The sequence below is a fragment of the Lonchura striata genome, chromosome W (assembly GCF_050655825.1).
Source record: "Lonchura striata isolate lonStrDom1 chromosome W, ASM5065582v1, whole genome shotgun sequence".
In the NCBI taxonomy this organism is placed as follows: Eukaryota; Metazoa; Chordata; class Aves; order Passeriformes; family Estrildidae; genus Lonchura; species Lonchura striata.
In genome coordinates, this window is record NC_140743.1 from 7,680,563 (window position 1) to 7,699,328 (window position 18,766).

At 43.6% G+C, this 18,766-nt stretch overlaps 1 protein-coding gene across 2 annotated transcripts in view; it reads right to left on the minus strand.

Moving 5' to 3' along the window:
- The window catches only part of LOC146763027 (guanine nucleotide-binding protein G(q) subunit alpha), a 278,488-nt gene that overhangs the window by 46,325 nt on the left and 213,397 nt on the right, over window positions 1-18,766 (minus strand). The window lies entirely within an intron of this gene.

The following is an 18,766-nucleotide window of genomic DNA, read 5'->3' on the forward strand; positions in this document are numbered from 1 at the left end:
AAAAAAAAGCAATAATGACATAAAAGAGGAAAGGAAATGAAAAGGAGTGTTCCAGTCTCTCTCTCCTTTTTATTATAATGATTGCTATTATCATTATTATTAATAATATTATTATTATATGTTACTTTGTTTCAATTATTAAGCTGTTCTTATCTGAACCCATGGGTTTTACTTTTTTCCCCCCGATTCTCCCTATTCCACTGGGAGAGGGGAAAAGCAGGGGAGTGAGTGAGCTGCTGCATCATACTTAGTTGCTCGCAGTAGATATAACTTTTGATTATTTTATCAACTTAGAGGGAATTAAACATTTCTGACAATCAGTCTGAAAGCTTTCTCTGCATCAGCAATACAAAATTTAATTCAAAACTCTAAAATCAATAAAATCTCCTTATATTTATCTTTAAAGCTCATGTTCCCTCTGATCCAAAATAATATAATTATTTTTTAAAAAATCATCAGTGGCTAAGCGTGTGTATCATAAGGATTTCTGCTTTACTGCACCTACTGCTTTGTTCCACATCTGAATATTTTGGAATATAGCAGAAATTAATTGTTTGTCTTTACTCATGTACAAGCTTCCCAAAATGCCAGTAGAACAAATCAACAGACATGCTCAATACCATAAAAATTACTTTTGTATTAACTGTGTAAGAGTATACTTTTATTTTACTAGAATTGCATGCACATTTTCCAAGTGTCCTAGATTGCAAGGCAAGATGTATTCTATTTGCCATCTGTTATAGGTGTGGCAGTTATCTTCTGTTAATTGGGCAGTTTTCTTTATCTCTTACACAAACCAATCCTCCCTCCAGGGAGACATCTGCTCTTAATGGCCTATTGAATGTCACTGTATGACTGATAAAAGTTACAGCATCCCATTGTGAGATGCTCCGCCCAGAGGGAGGAGCCAATAATTCCTAACTGGATATAATCTGAGTTTTTGGGAGACTAGACTCGGCCTTTCCACTGGATTCCCAGAGGAACAGCTGGGTCTTTCGACTGGACCTTCAGAGGAAGACTACACCCTTCTATAGGATCACTGCTCCAACAGAACCACTCCAGGAGGACTGCAGCCATTCCAATTTGGACTGCTTCCGACACCCTTACCAAAAGGGTGTCAGGTTGTATTCTGACTCTGTCTGTGGTTTTTCTTTTGAATTATTGCATGTATTTTGTTTTGTTTTGTTTGGGTTTTTTTCCTCCCTAATAAATTGTATTTCTGACTTGGAGTCTCTCACTGGTTTTGCTTTCAAACCAGAAGACCCAGAGTCCTCAGCTGCTCCTCACAGGACATGCCTTCCAGCCCTTTCACCAGCTTGATGGTCCTTCTCTGGACACCTCCAAAAACCTTTATATTATTTTTAAATTGTGGGCCCCAGAACTGTACACAGCACTCAAACTGAGGCCTTACCTTTGATAACCTGTTGATAAAGAGTTTATCAAATTTTTGGCTTATCATATTTTATAAGTCTTTATTATTGTAGTGACTTATATTCAAAGCTTCTTCATATCAAGTTGGATCAATGAGTTGAGTGGATCAATTGGCGATGCAAATGATTTCCTCTGAGTTCATTAAGAGAGTGTGAATATCTCTTTGAGTTAGCCAGTCCAGCATGGGAGGAGCATATACATGGCTAAGCTCAATATAGAGTATAAGAACTGAACAACTAGCAGAAGAATATTGAGGACAGTGAGAGGCTTGAATTGGTTTCAATCCACATATTCCCTCCTGACACCTGAGGATGCCTAGTATCCTGACAGTGAGCACATAATAGAGAACAGTAATGACAATCACACTGGTATTGTCTCTGGCACAAGCAGCAGCTTTAAATAAAAAGATAAACACATCAAACAACTTTTCCAACTGCAACTGTGCAGGCCAAATCCTCACTCTAGCTGCTTCTAACTACACCTTTTTCCATAAGTCAGAGTCCATGCTTAACTCTTGCTCTTGTGCAATGTCTCCATTATCTATTGCTGTGAAAATTATTTGAAATAGCAAAGAAACACTATGGAAATTGCTCAAATTAAGACAGCTTGTTTGGCTGATACAGACTGGGATGTGAGAAGTTTGTAACCTCCAGCAGGGAAGTGGGATGCAGTTACCTTTTCCACTGGTTTATTTGCAACCAGAAGAGGACTTGTGAAGACAGTTCAAAAGATACATAACAAAATGATAGGGCTACATGAAATGTCTTGAGAATCTCTGAATTCAGAATACTCTGGATGAAGAGTAAAAGTGAATACTATCAGAAAATTAATATTTTTATTTATTTTTTGTATCATTACTTATTAAAAACACAATTCACCATGGCTTTTAAAGCACTCATCTACTGCAGTTCTAATCAAACTACTGACAAATACAGTACTCATGTGCAAAAACGTGCTGTCTTGGTTTATAACAATTTAAAAGGGAACACTCTAAAATGAGTTATTTCCCTTTGTTTTAACCAATCCTTTTCCATCAATAAGGAGAAGCAAAATACAAATAGATATAAGTGGAAAAAAATAACAGTTTACAAACAAGCAAAACTGCAACAGGCAAAAAAAAACAATAAATAATCACTGGACACAAAATTGCTAAATCTCACAAACTCCCAGACACCCAAAATGGTGGAAATTCCCTTTCCAAAATGGCTCCTGCCATTGGCAACAACATGTAAGAAGACGGTGAAAATGGCATCTGACCCTTCCTCCAAGATGGCAGCCTTCACAGGTGGAAGCATGGTCTGGAAGACAAGGGAGAAGGATGGTGGGAAACTCTCCCAGGAAGGTAGGAGCTTGCGGAGCAGTTCTAGTGGAAGATGAAGACTTGCCAGCATGTGTGAAGTAAGCACCACCTCCTGGTGCTTCCTCCTGCCACCGACTGGACTCCGCTGGTGTTGGTGCTGCTGTCCTCTGCACTGCAGGTGTATTGAGGGAAAAGAACTGGTCTGTTTGCACTGATGCAGGATGACCTGGCCCCAGGGACTGAAGCTTGCTTTGCAAAGTTCACTCCGAAACAGTTTTTGATTGTGAAATGAAGTTTTTCTGAGTGGCTACTTTTGCAAGCCCAGAAAAAACCCCAAAACCCACAAAACAACCCCCTCAAAAGCGAAGCCTCCACCTTCAGCAAATGCTGCCAGGAAAGAGAGATATCTCTGCTTCCAGACTCCAATTTAAAAAAGGACCGTGGCAAAGTTCTCATCCCCCCCCCACCCCAGTTCTGTTTTCTGGCTGCAGGGGTTTAAAAATGCACTAACAATTTTTGGGCTCAGATAGATATGGAATACAATAGATAGGTTACCTGTGACATGTGCACTCAGTTAGAGGAAGGAGCCTCCAAGTACCCAGCACTACAATAAAGAATGCCTACTCAAGACTCTGTTAGCAAGTTTCTGTCTGACTGATTTCAGTATAATTTTCTGGCCCCCAGATAGGACACTCTGCCTGATCTCCCGTGGATACGAGTGATCTCTGGATCTTCATGCTGGCACCCCGATACTTTCCTGCAGAAGACCACAGTTCTTCAGACCAGTCTGGGACACAGGTAGGATCACATTCAGTACTAAGGCATTATTTTGGGAATCCTGACCATATAAGGCATGTGGATTTTACAGCATGTTTGGTGAATTATTTGGTATTCTGGAATTCAGTGTCTGACTTGGTTTTATCGATCGATTAATAATTGTTTTAATTGTTTTTTATTTGTATCTGTATTGTAACATTTTGGGTCTTCTATTCGGAGATGGGTAACAGACAATAATTTTGAAAAAAATTCCCACTTGGTTGCATTTTGCGACATTGGAGAAAGATTGGAAGACCCCCTGGGAGAACAGCTACCAAGGAGAATTTGATTAAGTATTGCAATTAATAGTGGCCATTGTACAAACTAGACTCTGGAGAAAAGTGGCCACAAAATGGAACCTTCAAGTATACTAAATTGTTACAGTTAATGTTGTTTTTAAGACAGGAACAGAAATAGGATGAGGGTATGTATGATGATATGCTTTTCACTTTGTGGAATCAACTGGAATGGCAGAAAGATTGATTGTGGCTTGAATCCAGCCCCCTCAGACCCTTTTAATCTGGCTCTTGAATAAAAGAATCAAGGAAAAGGGTTAAAACACTGTTGTTCCATGTGCAGTGTAGGAAAAATTTGTTCTAAACATCTCCTCAAAAAGGAGTATGATTTAGATCTTATGGTCAGTCCTAATCACAGGTTGGATGGGGAAACAGATAATTAGGTTGCCAAGACTGATATTAAGGGGGAATTGGCAAGTCTAGAAGAGAAGATAAAGAGGATGGGGAGGATGTATCAAGGAACAGAGTGCTTTAGCCTCATTGCAGGGAGAACTAGAGCTAAACACAGAGATGTGATAGTAGCTCCCTTCCATCAGATGGTAGGTGCAGACAGTCCAATCACAGTAAAAGTGCAGTTTTCGATAATGTACCTTAAAAATTGGGAGTCAATCGCTGGCACCTACCGAGATGACCCAGACAAAATGGCAAAAGCATTTGAAATTATGATTAAAACTCAGGATCCAGACTGGAAGGATATAGATACTATGCTATAAATATTGTTTGATAGTATGGAAAAAGATGGTTGTTAAAACCAGTAGGAGGTTGGTGGAAGAGCAAATTTTGATGGGTAATTTGCCAGGTACATTGCACATTAATTTTCCCACCGTGGATGCTGGGTGGGACCTTAATTAGAGAGGTTTAGAGAGAGATGAAAGAGTTACCAACAATGGATACTATATGGAATTAGACATGCCATGCTAAAGGCTATCAAAATGTAAAAATTATTCAAAAATTAAGCAGGATCATCTACCGAATTTTTAAATCACCTGAAAGAAATGGCTCGAAAGTATATTAATATCGATCCTGAAACAGAGGGAGAAACTCAATTAGCCCCCATATTTGTGGGGCAATCATCATGTCTTGGTTTAAATGACAGGTGTTTGCCAAGGAAGACGGGAACCTCCCTTGGAATGGAAAATGTGACTCCCTTTCCTCCAAATTATAATAACTTTGAAATTATGATGCTTTCAGGCAAAGATATGGAAAAAGGAATAACAGTTATCTACTAGAATATATCTATATACATGTCAAGGCAAACAACAGCAACAACAACCAAAACCAGAAACCCAATAGCAACCTTCTTTCAGCTGTTTAGCACTTTCCCCTTTGGTGTAGTTATGGCCACATCCAGCACGAGGTGCTGTTGGCTCCTAGCTGGGCAGGGCAGGTGCGATGATTCTCCATGGCTGCAGGGGGTGCTCTGGTGCTATCTCAGCCGCCTCTCTCCACATGGCCAGTGATGGGTGAACCGATGGGAAAGATAGAAAAGGAGCTTCCTTTACAAACCTACAGGGGCAGCCACTCTCAGTGCCTCTCCGAAAGGAAGAATGGATTGTAGCAGAAACCTCAGAGCATAAAGCTGGAATGGCAGAGGCAAGCAGACCCAGGTGTCCTGGTTTAGGGAAAATTTGGGACAAAACCTCCAAACCCCCCCCCCCCCCCCGTCCCCCAGAAAGCAAACCCACATGGCCCCTCTCCCCAATTGGTTTGGGAAAAATTTCCTCAGAGAGAAGTGGAAAAAACCTGTTTATTTAACAGGCAAAGCACTCCCCAGCACAAAAAATGAACAACACCAGATGACAAAACTAATTTGTAGTTCTGAAGAGATGACAAATTCAGAAAATCTGTCCCAGGAGTGGTTGCTCTGTTATCAGTCTGTTATGTGTAATGGTTGTAATTTGTGTCAGTATAATATGATGTATGTAATATTTGATATTGTTGGAAGCACACATGCTGGCATTGGGAGTTGCTCCCACATATTTGAAAAGCCAATCTCTGACAAAACCTCATTTGCAAACTAATGCATGTGGCTCGCCTGGAGATGGGTCGTTTCTCCAGGTGATACAGGACTGCCTAGGCATTGATCATCCCAGCAACGACTCTAGATTGGGATCACTGAAATCCTCCAGTAACTCCATCAAGAAGATTCATCACCACCAGACACCGAATTGTTGCACCCCAACACAGAGAAAAAAGACTTTATGAATATGTGGGACTTTGAATGGGAAGAAAAGACAAATTGCTGAAATCCTGTCCTTGGACAGAATATTTCCTATAAAAACTGCTTGTACCAAGAGGGTGGTGTGTGGGCATAGGGGGAACCTCTACTGAGGCTATCCGCTCTGTGAGGCACCCAGCACAGATCCTGGGCTCGGCACTGTCCTTTTCCTTGTGGTTGGCTCAGAGAGAATTCAATCGCTAAAATAAAATTTTTATTTTTCATTTTTAATTTGGCTGGATCAATTTTTATATACAAGTCCCTCCGGCACTGGGAAAGGCTGCTGCCCAGAGCAGGCCCCAGTAGGCCTAGGTGTTTCCCCAGGTCCCAGTCCAGAGCAGGTTCAAACAGATACAAAAAAAGGGAAAGAAAACCAGTCCCGGGAAAATTTGGACTGCCTCAGCTAGCTAAACTAACTAAAAAGCAGAGGAGCACAGTGTTCTGCCCTATCCGTGCCCAGACAACACAGCGGAGTTCTGTGTTCCAGCAGACTGTGGAGGAGTGAGTGCAGGCTGACAACAAAACTCCATGCATTCTTTTTCTCCCCACCTTCGCTCTCAGAACCCATCTTGAAGGCACAGAATATAATATCCACGTCACCCTAGGACACCAGGGTAGCAAGCAAAATGTAGCAGAAACTCTGCAGCCATGGCAGGAACCACGGGGGGTCAGACAGACACAGGGTGCTGGGTAAAGTGTAGCAAAAAGCCTGAAGCAGCATCAGAAAAACATTGGGGCTAGGCAGTGGCACCTGGGCTTCTGCAAGCAGCTGCTGCACACAGCTGGGCGACACACACTCTGGGAAGGGGGAGGGGGTTGGGGTCCCCTTCCCAGTGAGGTCAGGTGTTTGAAAGGTCCCAGTTCAACAGCTGCTCTTACGAGCAGAAGTTCACCCACAGTAAGTAGAAGCTGTATGGGATGAGAACTCTGCAATGGCAGCAAATCCTCTGGGCAGCAATGATGCCCTAAGTTTTAGCTTTCATATTTTCCAGATTCTGTACTGCATTAGTATAGAACTCTGAACTTCATATAAAGTGTTAGCAAGTTCTCTTCACAGTTTAGTTAGACAAAACAATCCTTTTCCAGCCTGAGAACCAAGGATACTGTTGCAGCTTCAGGCCCAAAAGGTATAAACAACAATGAATTGAGGAGAGCAAACTGGAAGGATGGGGCTTCATGACCTGAAGCTGTAGTTGGACAATTAACCGCACTATGTAAATGGACTAAAACTTATAAAAGTGTAAAAACTCATGACTTGGAGTCCATCTTGGTCCATCTTGGGTGGAGCCATGGCTGGGCTCTTACACTGCCCAAAGTGTATCCTTTGAAGGCCTTTTTAATAAATACCTAGTTGATCCCTTTAACACTGTCTGGCCTCTGTTCTAGGTAGTTTCTTTAGGCATCAGCAACAGTCTAGCACCAAAAAAACATACCTCTCCACTCCGATCCCGAGAGCAAGGGAAAAAGGAGCCAAGCCCAGCCTCTCATCCCCCAGCCAAAATCTCAAGGTATCTCTGTCCTTCCCAAGAGAAAGCCCCTCAGCTGTGAGAGTGCAGTCAGCTGCACCCCTCACCCTCCTCCTTGGCTATATTTTGTGTCTCTTTTAAATACCATCGTTATCATCTCTTAGGCAACATATGGGAGAAAATTCCCTGTGAGAAAAAGAAAAAAGAAAAAAGAAAAATCCTAGCTTCGAACACCTCAGATGATATTCAAAGGAAATTACAAAAGGCTCAGGGACAAGACCAGTATGATTTTGGGAAGCTGTTAGATGTTGCTTGAGGAGTTTATCAGAATAGAGAAAACCAGCAAGAAATAGCCAAACAAAAAGTAGTTGCAGTTATGGAAGCAATTTCCAAAGGAATAGTGCCCCCAAGGAAATGAAGAGGACAAGGGCGTAGACAACCTACCCTGAACCTCCCTGGGAGACTTGGTATTAATCAATGTGCACATTGTAAGAAAGACAGACATTGGAAAAGGGATTGTCCGCAACTGAAACGTAAAAGCCCCCCCCGCCGCCCATGGCCATCACCGATGATGACTGAGGGGAACTGGAGGGTTCTTCCCCTGCAGAACCTCTGCTTACAGCTAAGCTGGGAAATGAGGAGGTAAATGAGTAGGTTGAATTCTTAGTAGATACAGGAGCTAGTTACTCTGTGCTCAATCCAGTCAAAGAAAACTTGAGTAATGATTCCATAACATTTGCTGGTTCAAGAAGGAATTGTGAAACTCAGCAATTTTTCAAGCCCATTGATTAGGAACACAATGGATGACTCACTAGGTTTGTATCTACCCAATTCACCAAAGCCTCTCCTTGGGAAAGATTTACTGGAAAAACCTAAATGCTGAAATCAAATTTTAAAATGGCAAAATACAAGTTATTTGTCACCACAGCTCTCTCCACAGAGAGCAAGCAGGCACAACTTTTCCAGGCATTGTCCTGGGGAAGGCTGTGAGAAGATCAGAGAAAAGAATGATAAACAAGCCTTATCTCCACTTGCTGCACCTGTTGTTGTGCACATGTGGAATGTGTTATGGAGATTTGTTTACCAAAAGGTGATTTCTTAATTGGACACTGGTGATGGTGTTTTGGATTCAATTGACCAATCTGGTCTGTCTGTATGGGACTGTCTGTAAGGGTGATGAGTTTCTTAATTAGTATAGTATAGTATAGTATAGTATAGTATAGTATAATATAATAGAGCGATTGATCGGCCTTCTGGAATCATGGAGTCAATGCTAATTATTACCCAACAGGGACCCATGCCATGATAGTTATTATTCCATAACCTAAATATGTGGAAGCCTTAATTTTTGCACTACAGTCTCTAAGATCAGACATGATCCATCTGCCAGTATTATTTGAGGATGCAGTGATTTCGATAGTCTGGGCTTGAGAGGTTCCTGGGACATCCAAAAGAGCAGAGCTTGTAAGAACTGAATTGAAACCTAGAGCAGGACTGGTAAGGCAAAAGCAAGACCCTTTGAAAATAGAAAGTCATAAGGGGTTATTACCCCTTGTGGAAAAAATTATAAAACATGGCCTATTGAAGGAATGTGAATCCAAATTTAATACTGCTATTTTTCCAGTTAAGAAGGCAAATAGAAAGGATTACTGGCTGGTACAGGACCTTAGAGCCATAAATAAGATAGTAGAAGATACATACTTAGTAGTAGCAAATCCTTATACCTTGCTAAGAACCTTGAGTGAAAAAAATAAAATGTTTTACAGTATTAGATTTGAAAGATGCCTTTTGTCGCTGTCGAGGCAGGATGGGAATGAGAAGACTCTGACTCAGAAGGCTGCTGAGAGTAAAACTCTAATTTATTCAAAATACACCGCTCTTTTATACAGAGCTCCACAAGGACCAAATTCATTGGTTCTGAAGTGAAAACAATCTACACCATTGGTGCAGAGTGCTTGACACACAGTGATAGAACTTAACTATAAACAATGTGAAAAACAGGAGAGATAAAGAATTATGTACATTCTTTCCCAGCTCTTTCCCAGGTTTTTGCCTGGCTATAAACTCTCAGTTTCTTTCTTTGACTGAATCCGAGACCCACACCTTTTTCTGTATCCCTTTGAGTACTGAAAGTCAAGAGATTTTTGCTTTTGAGTGAGAAAAGGATGCTAGCTCAGCTTTCTGTACCTAGATAAGGCTGACAAAGCAGGAGTCATGTAAAACAACAGTATTACGAGACACGACCCTCACTTTTAAAATTTTAAAGGTTTATTAAACATTAACAAAAAATACAACAAAGGATTGAATAAGGAAAAATTACAGCGCTGGGAGTCTCCATGACCAAGCAGCCACATGCTCATCTACAAAATGGATGCTCTGCTTTTTATACCTTTAGCCCCTCACAAAGTTTTGTCAGTCAACTCCTTGTCTGCCACCCATTGCTGGAGATTGCTTTCTTACATCTTGATTGGAGGTCAGGTGTTGTTATGCCACACCTCCTAGTAATAAGCCAGCTGTCCCCAAATGCCCAGACTACTAAGGCTATTACAAGGGGGAAGGTAAAGAGGATTATGGGAGGGCATATTACAATAACATCACTATATACCTTAACATACACATAATATCTATCTCTTAATTGTGAGAGCCAACCATCACATTACTTATCTATAAGAGTATTTTGCTTACCTAAATGCTGGGGTAAAAAAATGGCCACCTAGAAATTAGGACACTGGATATTGAAGACCACCAAAGAAGACCCCAAAAGACCATATAAGAACTTCCAATAAGGAGTGCAACTATGTAAAATAAAGTAATACATATAGATCAAGTAAGCAAAGATAGCTAATGTATATGTAAACAGTGTGTTATGAACAAAACAGCCTGGCTGGGACACTTAGCTCCAACCAAGTACTGATATTGAAATGTTAATTAGCTAATCGCTCCTGGGAATCACCTACACCCCCACCCAAACTAGGACTGGGATGCAAAATAAGCCAGTGGAATCATGGGAGGGGGTTTTGGGGATGAAAAACACCCCAAAATGAAAGAGGGGCACAGTGGAGGGGGCTGGATGGGTGTGCTGGTTGGGGAAAAGGGAACACCATCCCTAGTCTGTGTTTGACCTGTCACCATAACCTGCAGAGGACCAGATTGGATTGGGCTGTGGGAAGCAGGCACAAAGAAGTCAGACACTTTACCTGGTGTTACGAGGAGGGCAGGAGAGGGATAGCTGCTGCCAGATCTCAGCAGCAGGCTCTGCACATCCCCCCCCACCCTGTGGCTACCAGTAGGCCAGGAGGAAAGGAGAGAGGACGGTCTGCTGGGACTGCAGATACAGACTGGACACCTCTTCACCTCCGACTACCAGCGTGCCACGGAGACTCTAGGGTCAGACTCTGCATACCTTCTCACCCTTTGGCTACCGGAAGAAGGTACACCACCCCCCTGCTGAGCTGACTTTTTAATAAAGAGCTGAACATGAATAAAAGCATAGACCCTGTTCATTTCACAATAGAACCTACACCTGACACTCCAGGAGGACTGCAGCCACAATTGCAATTAGACTGCTACCAACACCCTGTCCAACAGGGTGTCAGCGTTGTTTTGGTTTACTGCATTGTTTATTTTATCTTTTTATTTTCTTCCTTAATAAAGAACTGTTATTCCTGCTCCCATATTTTTACCTGAGAGCCCCCCCTTAATTTCAAATTTATAACAATTCAGAAAGAAGGGGTCTACATTTTTTCCATTTCAGGAGAAGCTCCTGCCTTCTTTAACAGACACCTCTCTCTCCAAACCTAAACAGTAAGTCACCCAACAATGTATGTGGGAAGTTAATAATATCTTTTTATAAGCTGTGCTCTTGACTTTAGTGCAGATACAAGTCTTGAAATTACTTAGAAAACAATATGAACATACAACCATTGGTGCAGCCAGTGGTAAGGGGAAAATATGGAATCCATTTGCTGAGCTACCGAGAGGTTCAAATAAACTCCCACCTTTCAGGAAACTTACTTTCTTAGACACTCCTCTCATCCCTTCTGGTAAATGTACATCTATCAGATGTCTTCTTGCACTGTACTAGCACTGGAGAGAAAACTTCAAAAGTGTTGCTAAGAATGACAAAGCAGTTCAGAAGATGACAGAATGTGCAACTATAGAAACTTCCAGAAGCTAGCAACAGAATTTAGAAACCACAGAAAATACAGGGAAAGAGATTTAGAAAGACAACATGTACTAATGGTGAGGGGGGAAAAAGCAACACTGAACAGATTAAAAATACCACTATTGTAAAAATGCCAGGGCAAAAAACCTGACAAGACTGCAGGAGAGATTCATGCAAGGGATGAAGGAAGAAAAAGGAGATTGACACGTTTCAAGACATATACAAGAGAGTCTATGGCCAACAAACTATTTTTACAGTTTTATTTATCAAGTCCGATGAAATTACTGAAATCTCACCAAGTCAGTAAGCACTGTATTCTTACTTCCTTTTAAGTGTTTTGTCAATCCCAGTAATAAATTTCTTATTTTTTCTGCTTTGTGACATTGGGACTTAAAGCTGGCAAATTTTGTTTAGATTTTTGTCATGGTTTAGGAATGGTACTTTCCCAATTTAATTCTCCCACCAAGATTCTCCGAACCCTACTGCTGTTTACTTGCTCCCCATCTCTTGGAACTCAAAATGTCTCTCAGACATTTTTAGAGGTTCCAGAACTTGGTCAGAAGCATTCTAGACCCCAGCAGGCAGCTGGAAACAGCTGTGATTTTGAGTTTGAGCCATGGAATGAGTTACCAACTTTGAAGGTGGAACAAGCAGTCACAAAGGGTTAGATAGTATAGTAAAAGTAGTTACAAAACAGAGGGGAAAAATTTTTAGTATTGTACAGGGGGGTTTTAGCACCTGTACAGGGGTGTTTTCACTTTGTACATGGGGGTCAGAAGTTCCAAGATGGAGGAAAGTGGGCTGATCCTGTTCTTCCTCCTTCTTCTTCCTTGCCTCCATGTTCTTGGTGATGCTGGCACTTATGGATTGATTTAGAGTAGAAAAGCACCTTGTAATATAGGTAGTAGGTATTGGGGAAAAACTGTAAACATGTAATACATAATATATCATATAAAAGATAGCAGCAGCCCTGGGTGGGGAGAGAGAAGAAGAAGACACCAGACAGTGAAGGTGTCAGGAGTGTGTGTCTCTGCTTGGGCCACTGATCAAATAGCTGCAGACCGTGAAGACAATCTTTTAGATAATTAGCAATAAACTGCCTTGAGACCGAAAAACAAGAGGCTGCGGAATTTTTATTTGGAATCACGGGTTGGAGGAGAGACTTTACCACCACACAAGACCCCAGACCAAGCCCGGGGTTCTCACATATGGCGTCCCTGGGTGGCATCAACAAAAAGAACAAAAAGAAACATCAAACAACTTCCAACCTTCATCAGCAGAAAAAAAAAAAAAAAAAAAGAAGAGCAGAGCACGCACACACTCCACAAATTCCAAGAAGAGAGGGATCGGAAAGCTCAAGATAAGAACCTGACCTTCACCAAGAACACTCATCTTGGGGACTTTCCAGAGAGGAGACGACCCAGAAATGCACCTGGCATCTCTCACCTGTGACCTGCTGGATGGTGAACAGTGCCATCTCTGGACTGACCTTGGGCTGACTCAGTTTTTGATGAGAAAGGTCAAAGTTAAGAACATGGGTGGGGAATTCTCCCAAGAGGAAACACAAATTTTATCTGCCTTCCAGGGAATCGTCTCTACCCATCCGGTGGAGATCGCTCAAAAGGAGCTGAAGGATTTGTTATTGTGGGTGCAGTGTAATTTCCCACATTCAGACCCAAATCTGTTGTTTGAGCCAAATTTTTGGCAGGAAATTAATAAGCAATTATATTATCAAGCTATAAAGAAAGATAAGCTTGCCGCAAAACTTTTATCTTCAGCAAGAACAGTTTTAGAGTCACTTTCACAATGCGGCAGCTCAAGCCAGGCAGCTAAGGCTCCTGGTGGAAAACAGGGGGGGGGCAGTCCAGCCAGCAGCTTGGGACAGCCCCTCTCAACACAGATACAGGACAGGTAGCATCGCTTCCTGTGGAAAATCAGGGAGAGGATACCCCTTTGTGTCCCATATCTCCGGGTTCCCACTGTTCCTCAGTTTCCCGAGAGTCCCTAAGCTCCTCTGACGCAGAAACTCCCCAGACAGAGGCAAACGAGCCAGGCACAGCTGCATCCCTCAGTGGGAGAAAGGCATTGCCCAAGTCCAAACCCGTGGTGGGAGGGGCGGCGGCGGCGGCAGTGGCTCCAGTGGGGGAGGGTGCGAAAGTGAGTGCAGAGCAGAGGGAGGAGGGGGAGGAGGGAGAGTCCTCTCACATCTGCGCAGGCTGAGAGTTCAAAACAGCACGCGCAGAAAGCGAAGCCGAGGAGAGCGGCGGGGGCGGGATGGACTGGGGTGAAAGCAGGGGGTGCGAGTGCGGTGGTGGTATGCCTGGAGCGTCCGGTGACGCGTTCGGTGTCGAGAATCCATGAGGCCGCAGAGGCGGCCGCCCAAAAGGTGCAGGAAGACATCTCCCTGATTGCGGCAGCCATATCTGACGAGGAAGCAGCAGAGGGACAGCAGGACGCTTCCCTCGTTGCAACTCTGGAGGCGGGCATGCGCGTAAAGGTTGAGCAGAACCCGAAAGCCGTGGGGAGAGGGGATTTTTTGCATCTTGAACGCATGGAATGGGTGCAGGAGGGGCGGAGCCGATGCACGCGGGCTGTGGGTGCTGGCACAGAGCCAGGAGAGAGGGAAAGAGAGGCGGAAACATCAGGACCGGAATGGGAACAGGAAGGTGGTTACGTCAGTCTCGGGTGGGATTACAGTGGCTCAGAATCGCAGGCAGTGTGGGGCGGAGCTAAGCAAAAGCATGGCCGGGGTCCGAGCAGGAGCGTCCACACCCCCGTGATGACGCAGGCAGGGACGGAGCGTGGCCAGGATGTAAACATTCCTGAGGGCAAGGTTCCGTTGCAGTTCCCATGGCAACAGCTAGCCCAAGCCCACGGCCAATCCCTGTCAGCTTCAGACATGGCCAGAATAGAGCAGTTATTGCAACAAGAGTCAGCTTCAGAAACTGCAGGAATTGCAAACGTGAATCAATTGTTAGGAGAAATGCTCAAAAGTTTATCAGGAATTACTGCGGGGTTTGCAAATATGAATCAATTGTCAGAAGAAATGCTCAAATGTTTATGGGAAGTGCAAATTGGAGAGCAAAGTACAGTCTCGACCTCAGTTGGTCAGGCGGCAGCGCCATCTAGTGGCGGAAACACAACATTGCAACAGGTTTCACGGGACTCAGTCAGTCAAGTCACTACGCCACCCAGTGGTGGGACTGTAACATTGCAGGACTTTTTTCCAGTTTCTTATAAGAAAAAATCCAGGGTGAAAAAAACTGCATCTGCACGGCAACAGGAATCTCCGCTGACCCCAGGACAGCACGGGACTCAGGACATTTCTGCTGAGGCGCAGCAACAGTATGAAACGATACATATCACTGTTTTGGAGGGTGTCCCAGCTTGGACAATTCCAAAATCAAGGTCTGCCAAAATTTCGGGGCAGGGAGAGTCAATTTTAATATCAAAGGGGGTTGTTGAATTTCTTTTATGATATTTAAGCACAGCCTTGGAGTCACAGCCAGAGCTGTTGGTTCATCTTCCAAAAATTTTCCAAATAATGCAGGGCAGTCATGTGTTCTCCTCCACAGCAGATGCTCCATTTTTCTCCAGAAGCTCCCAGCTTTCATCTTTGCAGATGCCGCAGACGCTGTTGGTACTGGTGAGTGCTGCTGCACCAAAGCTAGAGTCACAACAGATGACTCCACTCTACAGGCGAGTACCCACAGAATTTCCACCTTTGCAGAGCGCAAAAGTGGACTGGCAGGACATTCAAGCAGAATTGGAAAAGCAGAAAGGTTTATTACAGGGCTTGGGAAACATAATGATGCCAGTGAACTATGACGCTCAGGGCCAAAACCCGACATGGGAACACCTGGATCGTGGAGCAATCAAAGATTTAGCTAAGGCCATTCGGGACAATGGGTTGTCATCACCATATTTCAAGCAGATGTTGAAAAGCATTTTTGGCATGTATGATTTAACACCATATGATCTTAAATATCTCACAACATCAGTTGTTACAGACACCCAAGCTCTCGTGTGGTAGAAGGCGTGGAGGAGATCCCTGGAGGAGCTGAGAGCCAGATACCAAGGCAGGCCAAACGCGAACCTCACCATGGTGCAGCTTGCCGGTGATCCTCCTGAGGATGATCCAACTCAACAGGCGGTGAGGCTCCCACGTCACGTGCTCAGCAACATCAAAGAGGCAGCATGGAGGGCGATTCTTCAGATTGCTCCGGAGGGGATCCAGGACAACATCTACACCGAGATCAAGCAGAGTCCTTCGGAGCCATTTTCTTCGTTTGTGCATCGTCTTTCCCAGGTGGTGGAGCGACAGGTGACCGAGGAGGGAGCGAAACCACATCTGATCAAAAGCCTCGCGTTCTCCAATGCCAATCCGGAATACAGATGAATCATCAGCATGATGCCGCACCAGGCCACCTTGGCAGACATGATCAAGGCATGCAGCAAGGTGGGGACACCACAACATGTTGCTTCCATCATGAAGGAACACTTGGGGGATCTAATTGAAAAGCGTGTCATGGAAGCTCTTGCAAATTATACAAAGAGCAACACCAGTGCAGAGAGATGGTGCTTTGGGTGTGGGGCACAAGGACATATTAAAAGGAATTGCCCACAACTTGCAAAGCCCAAGAAACCACCAGACCTTTGTCCTTGATGCAGGAGAGGGAGACATCTCGCAAGTGAGTGTCACTCACAGACAGATGTGGATGGAAAACTTCTTCCGATTCCGGGAAATGGGGAAAAGGAGCACGAGTCAACACCAGCATGCTCCGACACAAATCTTGGCAGTGACACAGAACCAACAGGAACAATCCTTGGGGAACAACAAACAGAACCCCTCGGCAGAGCAATCTCCAAAATCCACAGCGACCCAGATTTGGTACCACCTGGATTCCAATGCGTCTTGGCAACCTCCAAATTGATATGTTTTTTGGACAATAGCCATGCAGTGATACCCACGGGTGTCACAGGGACATCTTGGAAAAGGCAAGATTTTTTAATAATGGCCAGGGACAGAAGCAGCATTCTTAGACTTGTTGTTTATCCATCTTTGCATTCAGCGAACCATAACAAGGAGCTGATGGTCACAGCAAAAGCCTTGCGACCACCTCTGACAATTCCACAAAATACACTGATTGCTCGAGCCATGGCTTTGCCATCTCACCCAGAAAGGCAAATCATGCCAGTGTTCAACAAACAGGACTCTTTTTCTGGTGATCAAGCAGAAGTACATGCATCTTGGGTGAAACATTTGAGCCGAGATGGGGCCCATTGTTACTTGTCAGTTGACTTGTAACGAAAAGGCAATTGCCATCACGGGGATGCTCGACACAGGAACGGATGTTACAGTTATTTCATACATTTTTTAGCCTCGGGAATGGGACTTGATTGCACCTTTGGGCTCTCTCACAGGCATAGGGGGAAGTTCCCTATGCATGCAGAGTGAGAATTCAATTGTTGTCACAGGCCCAGGAAGAAAAACGGCAATCATCCGTCCTTTCATCGTGCAAAAGCCCATCACAGTGTGGGGGAGGGACCTTCTGGCACAATGGGGACTGAAATTAGAATTGGATTTTTAACAGGGGTCACTGTGGCACTCGCCACTCTGAAATTGACATGGAAAACAAATGATCCTGTTTGGGTGGATCAGTGGCCCCTTGAGCGGAAGAAATTGAGTGCGTTGAAAAAGTTGGTCCAATAACAGCTGCAAAAGGGACACATCAAACCAACAGACAGCCCATGGAACTCCCCAGTGTTCGTCATTCACAAGAAAACTTCAGGATCTTGGAGACTGCTTCATGATCTCAGGAAGATCAACGAGGTCATCGAAGACATGGGACAACTTCATCTTGGGCTTCTATCTCTCTCGATGATCCTGAGGGACTGGTCGCTTGTGATCATTGATCTCAAGGACTGTTTTTTCAGCATTCCACTTCATCCAGATGATTCTCCGCGCATTGCATTTTCTGTCCCAAGCATCAACAGAGAAGAACCTCTGCAAAGGTACCATTGGACAGTTCTTCCACAGGGACTCAAAAATTCTCCAACTATTTGTCAATGGTAAGTGGCCCAAACTTTGCATCCAGCACGAGAGAAACATCCAAAACCAAAAATTATTCATTATATGGATGATTTGCTCATTGCAGCACCAACAAAACAGGAGGTGCAAGAGGTTCGTGACTGTGTGACTGCACAGGTGCAAAAAAGCAGAACTGGAAATCAGTGCACCAAAAATACAAGAAATTGCACCTTGGAAATATCTGGGGTGGAAAAATGACAAAGCGAACAATAAGGCCACAGAAATTGGAAATTAACACAAAGGTCGCCAATCTGCAGGACTTGCAGCAGCTTTTGGGGGAGATCAACTGGATGAGACCAATCCTGGGGATCACCAATGATGACATCTCATCATTGCTCAATCTTTTGAGAGGGGACAACAGCATCATATCTCCCAGAACTCTGACGCCTGAAGCAAAAAGAGATCTTGAAAAGATCACAGACATGATTCAACAGAGACAAGCACATCGCTTTGTAGAATAATTGCCTTTTCATTTAGCAGTGTTGGGGGAAACAGCACAGTTATATGGGTTGATTTTTCAGTGGGATTTGTCTCAAATTGACCCTCTTTTGTTGATAGAGTGGGTTTTTTTAGCTTATAGGCCCTCAAAAACAATTCTCACAGATTTAGAAATGATAGCACAAATTATTATTAAGGCAAGAACCAGGTTGCTGACAATGTCAGGCAGAGATTTTCTCAGTCATTCGTGTACCTTTAAAGAAAGTGTATTTTGAATGGGTGATGCAAAAATCACAGGATTTTGCAATTGCTTTGTTAGGGTATCCAGGAGTTTGTACAGTTCATTTTCCAGCTCACAGGATGTTAAATGCAAAAGTAAGTTTCAGGGAAAAACCAAAAATAAGCCATGAACCACGGGAAGGGGTGACAGTGTTCACTGATGGTTCGGGAAAAACTCACAAATCAGTGGTCACATGGCAAAATCCAAAAACAGGGGAGTGGGAATCAGATATTAAAATGGTACAGGGTTCACCACAAATTGTGGA